This window comes from Hippopotamus amphibius, chromosome X, assembly GCF_030028045.1.
Source record: "Hippopotamus amphibius kiboko isolate mHipAmp2 chromosome X, mHipAmp2.hap2, whole genome shotgun sequence".
Lineage (NCBI taxonomy): Eukaryota > Metazoa > Chordata > Mammalia > Artiodactyla > Hippopotamidae > Hippopotamus > Hippopotamus amphibius.
The window spans coordinates 30,963,706-30,972,930 of record NC_080203.1 but is presented as its reverse complement, the minus strand read 5'-3'; positions in this window follow the sequence as shown (position 1 = coordinate 30,972,930).

Sequence of the window (9,225 nt, the reverse complement as noted above, 5' to 3'; positions counted from 1 at the left end):
ATCCCTGAACCAACCTCTGTGGCCACAGGGAGAAAATTCTCTAGTTGACCAGGCTTGAGTCACATGCCCAGCCCTGGTGCTTGGGGTGATATCAATACCACTCAGTCTGCCTGGAATGAAAGTGAGGGAGAGATGATCCCCCTGAGGAAAACTGAACTGATGTTACCAAAGAAGGGTGTGTGGATGGGAAGTGAGAGACAGAATAAATGTCTGTCTTATACAGATGTCTGTCTCAATAAATGCTGGAGAGGGTGTGGAGAAAAGGGAACCCTCTGGCACTGTTGGTGGGAATATAAATTGATACACCCACTATGGAGAACAGTATGGAGGTTCCTTAAAAAACTAAAAGTAGAGCTACCATATGACCCAGCAATCCTACTACTGGGCATATACCCGGAGGAAACCATAATTCAAAAAGATACATGTACCACAATGTTCATTGCAGCATTATTTACAATAGCCAGGACATGGAAGCAACCTAAATGTCCATCGACAGATGAATGGATAAAGAAGATGTGGCACATATATACAATGGAATATTACTCAGCCATAAAAAGGAACGAAATTGAGCTATTTGCAGTGAGGTGGATGGACCTAGAGTCTGTCATACAGAGTGAAGTAAATCAGAAAGAGAAAAACAAATACCGTATGCTAACGCATATATATGGAATCTAGAAAAAATGGTACTGATGAACCTAGTGGCAGGGCAGGAATAGAGATGCAGACATAGAGAATGGACTTAAGGACATGGGTGGAGGGAGGGGAAGCTGGGACGTAGTGAGAGAGTAGCATTGACATATACACACTACCAAATGTAAAACAGATAGCTAGTGGGAAGCTGCTACAGAGCACAGGGAGATCAGCTCGATGCTTTGTGAAGACCTAAAGGGGTGGGATAGGGAGAGCAGGGATATGGGGATATATATATATACACTTAGCTGATTCACTTTGTTGTACAGCAGAAACTAACATGATACTGTAAAACAATTATACTCCAATAAAGAAAAAAAAGAAACCATCTTGATATATTTTACTTTGTCTTTACCAAAGAGAATTCCATAATTTAAATCTGCACTCAAAGTCTGGCTTCCACAAAACATTTTCTTCCCAGAATACGATGATACAACCTTCATAAAAGAGTTAACTTGAATCATAAAAGTATTTGACTTCCATCAGAAAAAAAACATATTCACAAATGAGACATGGAATAAGGATGACATCCTTTCCCTCCTCTCCAATCCTCTGGCTGATGATATCATCTTATATATAGAAAATCCTAATGCCTCTATTAAAAGACTATTACAGCTAAAGAACAAGTTCACTAAGGTTGCAAGATAAAAATATCAGTATAAAAAATCAGTTGTCGGGCTTCCTAGGTGGCACAGTGGTTGAGAATCCGCCTGCCAATGCAGGGAACACGGGTTCGATCCCTGTTCCAGGAATATCCCACATGCGGTGGAGCAGCTAAGCCCGTGAGCCACAACTACTGAGCCTGCGCTGCAGCTAGTGAAGCCCACGTGCCTAGAGCCCGTGCTCTGCAACAAGAGAAGCCACGGCAATGAGGAGCCCATGCACCACAACGAAGAGTAGCCCCCACTCACCGCAACTAAAAAGAAAGCCCACGCACAGCAAAAAAGACACAACACAGCCAATGAAATAAATTAATTAATTAATTTAAAAAAAATCAGTTGTCTTTCTCCACACTAGCAGGAACAATTCAAAAATGAAATTAACAAAACAATTCAATTTACAATAGAATAAAAGAACAAAATACTTAGGAAAAGATTAACAAAAGAAGTGTAAGACTTGTACACTGAAAACTACATACTATTGTTGAAATAAATTAAACAACCAAATAAATGGAAAGACACTGGTGTTCATGGATTATAAGATTAATAGTGCTAAAATGGTAATACTTCCCAAATTGATCTACATATTCAATACAAACCTTGCAAAATTCCAACTTTCTCTTTTCTTCAGACATTAACAAGGTGATCCTAAAATTCATATGGAAATGTAAGGAACCCAGAAAAACCAAGGTAATCTTGAAAAAGAAAAATCTGAAAGTCTCATACATCCCAATTTCAAAACTTACTACAAAGCTAGAGTAATTAAAATAGTATGGTATTGTCATAAGGATAGGCATATAGATGTGGGATAGAATTGAGAGGCCAGAAATAAACCCACACATCTATAGCCAATCAGTTTTTCAAAATGGTGCTACATCCATTCAATAGTCAAAAAATAGTCTCTTCAACAAATGGTGCTGGGACAATACACATGCAAAAGAATGAATCTGGATCCCTAACTCACACCACATACAAAAATTAGCCCTAAATGGATCAAAGAAATGTAAGAGCTAAAACGATAAAACTCTTAGAAGAAATCATAGACTTAAATCTTTGTGACCTTGGATTAAACAATGGTTTCTTAAATATAATGCCAAAAGCACAAATGACAGAAGAAAAATAGATACATTTGATTTCATCAAAATTAAAAACGTTTGTGCTTCAAAGGACACTATCAAGAAAGTGAAAATACAACCCACAGAAAGGGAGAAAATATTTATAAATTATATATCTGTTAAGGGATTTATATCCAGAATATACAAAGAACTCTTGCAACTCAACAATAAAAAGACAACCCAATTTAAAATGTGCAAAGAATCTAAACAGATATTTCTCCAAAGGAGATATACAAATGGCTAATAAGCATATGAAAATATGTTAAATATCATTAGTCATTAAGGAAATGCAAATCAAAACCACAATGAGATACCATTTCATATCCACCACAATGGTTATAATAATTTTTCTTTAAAAAAGAACAAGAGGTGTTGAGGATATGGAGAAATTAGAGCCTTCATACACTGTTGGAGAGAATGTAAAATGGTAAAGCCACTTTGGAAAAACAGTTTGGTAATTCCTCAAAACGCTAAGCATAGAGTTTACCATATGACCCAGCAATCCCACTCCTAAATATACACCAGAGATAATTAAAAACATGTATCCACTCAAAAACATGTACACAAATGTTCATAGCAGCATTATTCATAATAACCAAAAAAGGGAAACAACCCAAATGTCCACCAACTGATGAATGAATAAAGTGTGACATATCCATACAATGGAATATCATTCAGCCGTAAAAGGAATGAAATACTGATCCATGCTACAGCATGGACGAATCTCAAAATATTATGCCAAGTGAAAGGAGCCAAACACAAAAAGGCCACATGTATGATTCCATTTATATGACATGTCCCGAATAGGTAAATCCATAAAGACACAAAATAGATCCGTGGTTGCCAGGGGCTGGAAGAAGGGGGAATGGAGAGAGACTGTTAATGGGGATAATAATATCTATCTATATCTATCTATCTATATCTATCTATCATCTATCTGTCAGTCTATCCATCTATACATAGAGACAGGGAGAGAAATTTCTGGGTCATATGGTAATTTTATGTTTAACTCTTTGAGGAACTGCCAGACTGTTTTCCAAAGCAGCTGCACCATTTTACAGTCCCACCAGCAATGTATGAGGGTTCCAATTTCTTTACAACCTTGTCTATTTTTTTTTATTAGAGCCATCCCACTGGGAGTGCAGTAGCATCTGATTGTGGTTTTGATTTGCATTTTGCATTTTGCTGATGACTAATGACAGAGCTTTTTTATCCTTGTGCTCATTGGCCATTTGTATATTTTTCTTTAGAGAGATGTCTATTTGGATCCTGTGCTCATTTTTAGTTTGGTTGTCTTTTTACTCTTGATTTGTTAGAGTTATTTATATATTCTGGATACTAGACCTTTATCAACTATAAGATTTGCAAAAATTTTCTCCCATTTTATGGGCTGTCTTTTCAATTTCTTGATAGAATCCTTTGAAGTACAATCCTTGAAGTTTTTAATTTTAATAAAGTCCAACTTATCTCTTTTTTCTTTTGTTGCCTGTGTTCTTGGTGTCATATCTAAAAAACTCTTTCCTAACTGAAGGTTATGAAGATTTACTCCTAATTTTCTAAGCGTTTTATAGCTCTAGCTTTTACATTTAGATCTATGACCACTTTGAGTTACCACACTATTTTAATTACTATAGCTTTATAGCAAGTTGTAAACTTGGGAAGTGTGAGTCTTCCAAATTTGTTCTTCTTTTTAAAGATTTTTTGGCTTTCTGTATCCCTTTAATTTCCATATACGTTTTTTAATCTGCCTGTCAATTTATGCAAGAAAGGTTCTATTTCAATGGTTGCTTTAGAGTTTATACCAAGTTTTCTCAATCTCAGCATTGTTGACTTTTGGGGCCAGGTAATTCTTTGTTTTGGGGACTGTCCTGTGCATTTTGGAATGTTTGGCAGCATCCCTGGCTTCTATCCAATAGATATCAGTAGTATCCCCTCCAGTTTGGGAAACCAAAAATGTCTCCAGACATTCCTAAATATCTTCCGGGGGTCAAAATCACCCCTGATTGAGAACCACTGGTTTAGAGTATATATATTTAATATGACAATCTACCTTCAAGTTATATTATACTACTTCACATATTGTATATGAACCTTACCATAGTATACTTCCATTTCTCCCCGTGGGCCTTTCTGCTATTGTCATCATACATTTTACTTATTATATGATAAGCCCCATAACACATTGTTATTATTTTTATTTAAAGAGTAAACTATTTTTAAAGAGATTTAAATAATAAGAAAAAATTATTATAGGGACTTCCTTGGTGGCGCAGTGGTTCAGAATCCGCCTACCAATGCAGGGCACATGGGTTAGAGCCCTGGCCCAGGAAGATCCCACATGCCGCAGAGCAACTAAGCCCATGTGCCATAACTAATGAGCCTGTGCTCTAGAGCCCGCAAGCCACAACTGCTGAGCCCACGTGCTGCAACTACAGAAGCTCACGTGCCTAGAGCAAGCCCCTGCTCTGCAAGAAGAGAAGTCCTGGCTCACCACAACTAGAGAAAGCCCACGTGCAGCAACGAAGACCCAACACAGCCAATAAATAAATAAATAAATACACGTATATATAAATTTTTTAAGCTCTTTATTGGAATATAATTGCTTTACGCTCTTGTACCAGCTTATGAGCAACACCAAAGTGAATCAGCTGTATTTAGACATATATCCCCATATCCCCTCCCTCCCGCGACTCCCTCCCACCCTCCCTGTCCTGGCCCTCTAAAGCATCACCCATCATCGAGTTCATCTCCCTTTGTTATACAGCAACTTCCCACTAGCTATTTTACAGTTGGCAGTGTATCTATGTCTATGCTACTCTCTCACTTCATCCCAGCTTCCCCTTCGCCCCCCACCCCAGCCCCGTGTCCTCAAGTCCATTCTTTACATCTGCATGTCCACTCTTGCCCTGTCACTGGGTTCATCAGTACCATTTCTTCAGATTCCATATATATGAGTTAGCATATGGTATTTGTTTTTCTCTTTCTGGCTTACTTCACTCTGTATGACAGACTCTAGGTCTATCCACCTCATTACATATAGCTCCATTTCATTCCTTTTTATGGCTGAGTAATATTCCATTGTATATATGTGCCACTTCTTCTTTATCCAGTCATCTGTTGATGGGCATTTAGGTTGCTTCCATGTCCTGGCTATTGTAAATAGTGCTGCAATGAACATTATGGTACATGTTTCTTTTCGGATTATGACTTTCTCTGGGTATATGCCCAGTAGTGGGATTGCTGGATCATATGGTAGTTCTATTTTTAGTTTTTTAAGGAATCTCCAGATTACTTTCCATAGCAGTTGCACCATTTTACAATCCCAACAACAGTGCACCAGGATTCCAATTTCTCCACATCCTTGTCATCACTTGTTTTTTTCTGTTTTGTGATAGTAGCCATGCTAATGAGTGTGAGGTAGTTCATAGATCTGTGTTTCATTAGGGTTGATGTCTAGAGTTTTATTTTGTCCCTTTGATTGGGCCATGTTTCCCTGTTTCTCTGTATACCTTGTAATTTTTTGCTGGGCTTTGGGCATTTGAAAAACAACCACTTCTGCCAATCTTTAAGTGCTAGCTTCTTGCACGGGAAGACCTTCACCAAGCATCCCTGCTGGAGTTCTAAGACCTCTCATACCTTTTCTGATCTTTTGCTCCCCCTGGTGTCTTCCTGCAGAACTACAGCCTCAACATGCTCTCTACTCTCAGAGCCTTCCAAACTCTGGTGCTGTTCCCATCAGTGTTCTGAATCAAGCAAGACAGAAACTAGTCCCTCTCGCAGTTCCAGACAAGTCAGAATGTTGGAAATATGGTCCATTTTTATTACTTTTGGAGGAAGGAGCTCCAACATGGAGGGTTTCCTCCTGGTTACTCTGTACTATGCTGCACAGGGGGAGTGACATGAATGAGTAAACTAAAATGCCACGAATTTTCCTACTCTTTCACTGGAATCCCTCTTGGTTTTATAAGGGCCTAGTTGCTGCAGCTTCTCAACTGGTCTCTAGAGTTCTCACAGAGGTATTCTGGTCTATTATTGTTAACTCAGTGTCTCTGTGGGGAAAGGAGGGCCTATAGCTTCCTAGTCCACCATCTTGTTCCCTTTGCCCATTTTTTTTAAGTGTGAGTCACCCTTGAGCCTCAGACCTTTGGTTCTCCTTCGCAGAGGCAATCACTGTAGTGGTTTTTAAAATATTTATTTATTTATTTACTTGGCTGCACCGGGTCTTACTTGAGGCATGTGGGATCTTTAGTTGCAGCATGCGAACTCTTAGTTGCGGAACATGGGATCTAGTTCCCTGACCAGGTATTGAACCTGGGCCCCCTGCACTGGGAGCTCAGAGTCTTAGCCAGTTGGACCACCAGGGAAGTCCCCTTGTTCCCTTTGCCCATTTTTTAATCAGTTTTTTAAATCATTCAGTTGTAGGAGTTCATTATATACTCTACATATTAACCCCTTATCAGACACATGATTTACAAATATTTCTCCCTTTTCAGGGGGATTTCTTCTCAATCTGTTGATTGTGTCCTTTCATGCACAGAAGTTTTAAATTTTGATGTAGTGCAATTTATATATTTTTAAAATTTTGTTGCCTGCATTTTTGGTGTCAGATCCAAGAAATCATTGCTAAATCCAAGACCTCCCTCGTGGCACAGTGGTTAAGAATCTGCCTGCCAATGCAGGGGACTTGGGTTCGATCCCTGGGCCGGGAAGATTCCACATGCCACGGAGCAACAAAGCCCGCAAGCCACAACTATTGAGCCCGTGTGCCACAACTACTGAAGCCCATGTGCCTAGAGCCCATGCTCTACAACAAGAGAAGCCACCCCAATGAGAAGCCTGTGCACTGTAATGAAGAGTAGCCCCCACTCGCCACAACTAGAGAAAGCCCGCATGTAGAAACGAAGAACCAATAAATAAATAAATAAATAAATAAATAAATAAAAAGAAATCATTGCTAAATCCATTCTTTTAGTTTTAAACTATTTGTGTTTTTATATTTAAAGTGTGTTTCTTGTAGGTAACTTATAGTTGGGCCTTGGTTTTAAATCCACTCTCTGAGAATCTCTGACTTAATTGGGGTGCAACCTCAATGGTGTATTTGCCCCATTTATTCTTTCTTTTTTCTCTTTTTTGCCTTATTTTTGATTAATTGCATATTGTTTATGATTTCACTCTTTTGCCTTTGTTGGTTTTATTAGCATTAGCTCTCTTTTGTTATTTTAGGGTTGCTTTAGAGTTTACAGTATACATTTTTAAGTTATCACAGTCTACCTTAATGTGATATTATACCATTTCACATATTATATGAGAATCTTACAATAGTACATTTCCATTTCATCTCTCCTAGCCTTTATGTTATTATTGTCATGCATTTTATTTTACATATATTATAAACCCTACACTAGATTGTTAATATTATTTTAAGTCAATTAAAGTATATTATTAATATGCCCAATGATGTTCTTCTTTAATTCATTTTGTTATGAATTACAAGTACAGATTTATTTATGTTGACCCACCTTTGTATTCCCTGCATATATGCAAAATGATAATAATGGATTATAGCTTCGACATTATATCAGTTCAGAATTATTTTGACTGCAAGTAACAGACAGCCTAATTAAAAATGGCCTCAACCATAAAGACATTGAATTATTCAGCAACACTAGAAGTCTGGAGCAGATGGTTCCAAGGTCTTTTGAGAGGCTGAATAAACTCATCAAGGATCCAGCTCTCTCACTTTTCCATACTGCCATCAGAAGTATGCTCTAATAGAGTTGAATCCCTTTTACAGTGTTTGACTGCTGACAGCTTTTAAGCTTCACCCTCCCTCTTCCCTTTGTGCCTCACACCTTGGCAAGCTGATAAGAAAGCCTGGGTTCTCCTTTCTTTGGCACCAGCCATAGATTCAAACCCCCAGGCCCCATCCCATGCACAGGAAGCTTCACTCCAGCCCACCCTCTGACCACCATAAAAATCCCAAGCCAGTCTTCTTTCCTTGCTCTCTCAAGTCATTTCGGATCAGATTGGGATGCCTGCCCTGGTGCCCCATAAAGCCTCATTATGTAAGCAATAAACCTTTCATATCCTCTAAATATATGTCAGTCTTGACATCAAAACCAAACTTGGAGTGGGGGTTCATGCTGTTTCTGTAGGGTCTCCACAATTGGTACTGTGAGCAGAATGCTGAGACAATGACAACCACCACCAGGGGTCTGTCTTCTCTTGCTTTAACTTGCTAACTGACTCTGATGCCTGCTGGCTAGCTTGCCCTTTGAGTTGTGCTGTTTCGTGCTGCATTTGCTGAGTCCTACTGAGCTTCTGTTACAGATTTAACTGACTTAAGTCAGAAGTTTCAATAATTAATTGGCATTGAGGGACAGAAGTATGGGATCAGGGCCCTCCTTAAAATGACCCTGAGTTGTGTCTTTCTGCTCACAGTACCACTGGTGGACACCGTACAGAAACAGGATGGCCCAGACCTATCTGTGTGTCTTAGAATGAATCATCTGTCTTGATTCCAGCATAAGCTTTACCTAATGCTAGGCTCAAGGTAAAGAGACCATTTGGTTGTGTGTCTCGACCAGGCAGTACCTACTGTTCTATAGAGCACTCATAGGAAAGACTACACCCTGTGCAATATACAGGCCCCTTGTGTGGTTGCTCATGTGAAGGAAGATCATTCACTAGTTGAAAAGGAGTTACTACTTGAATATTTTAATTATTGAATCCACATACCTAAAGGCAGAGGGCTCACTAGC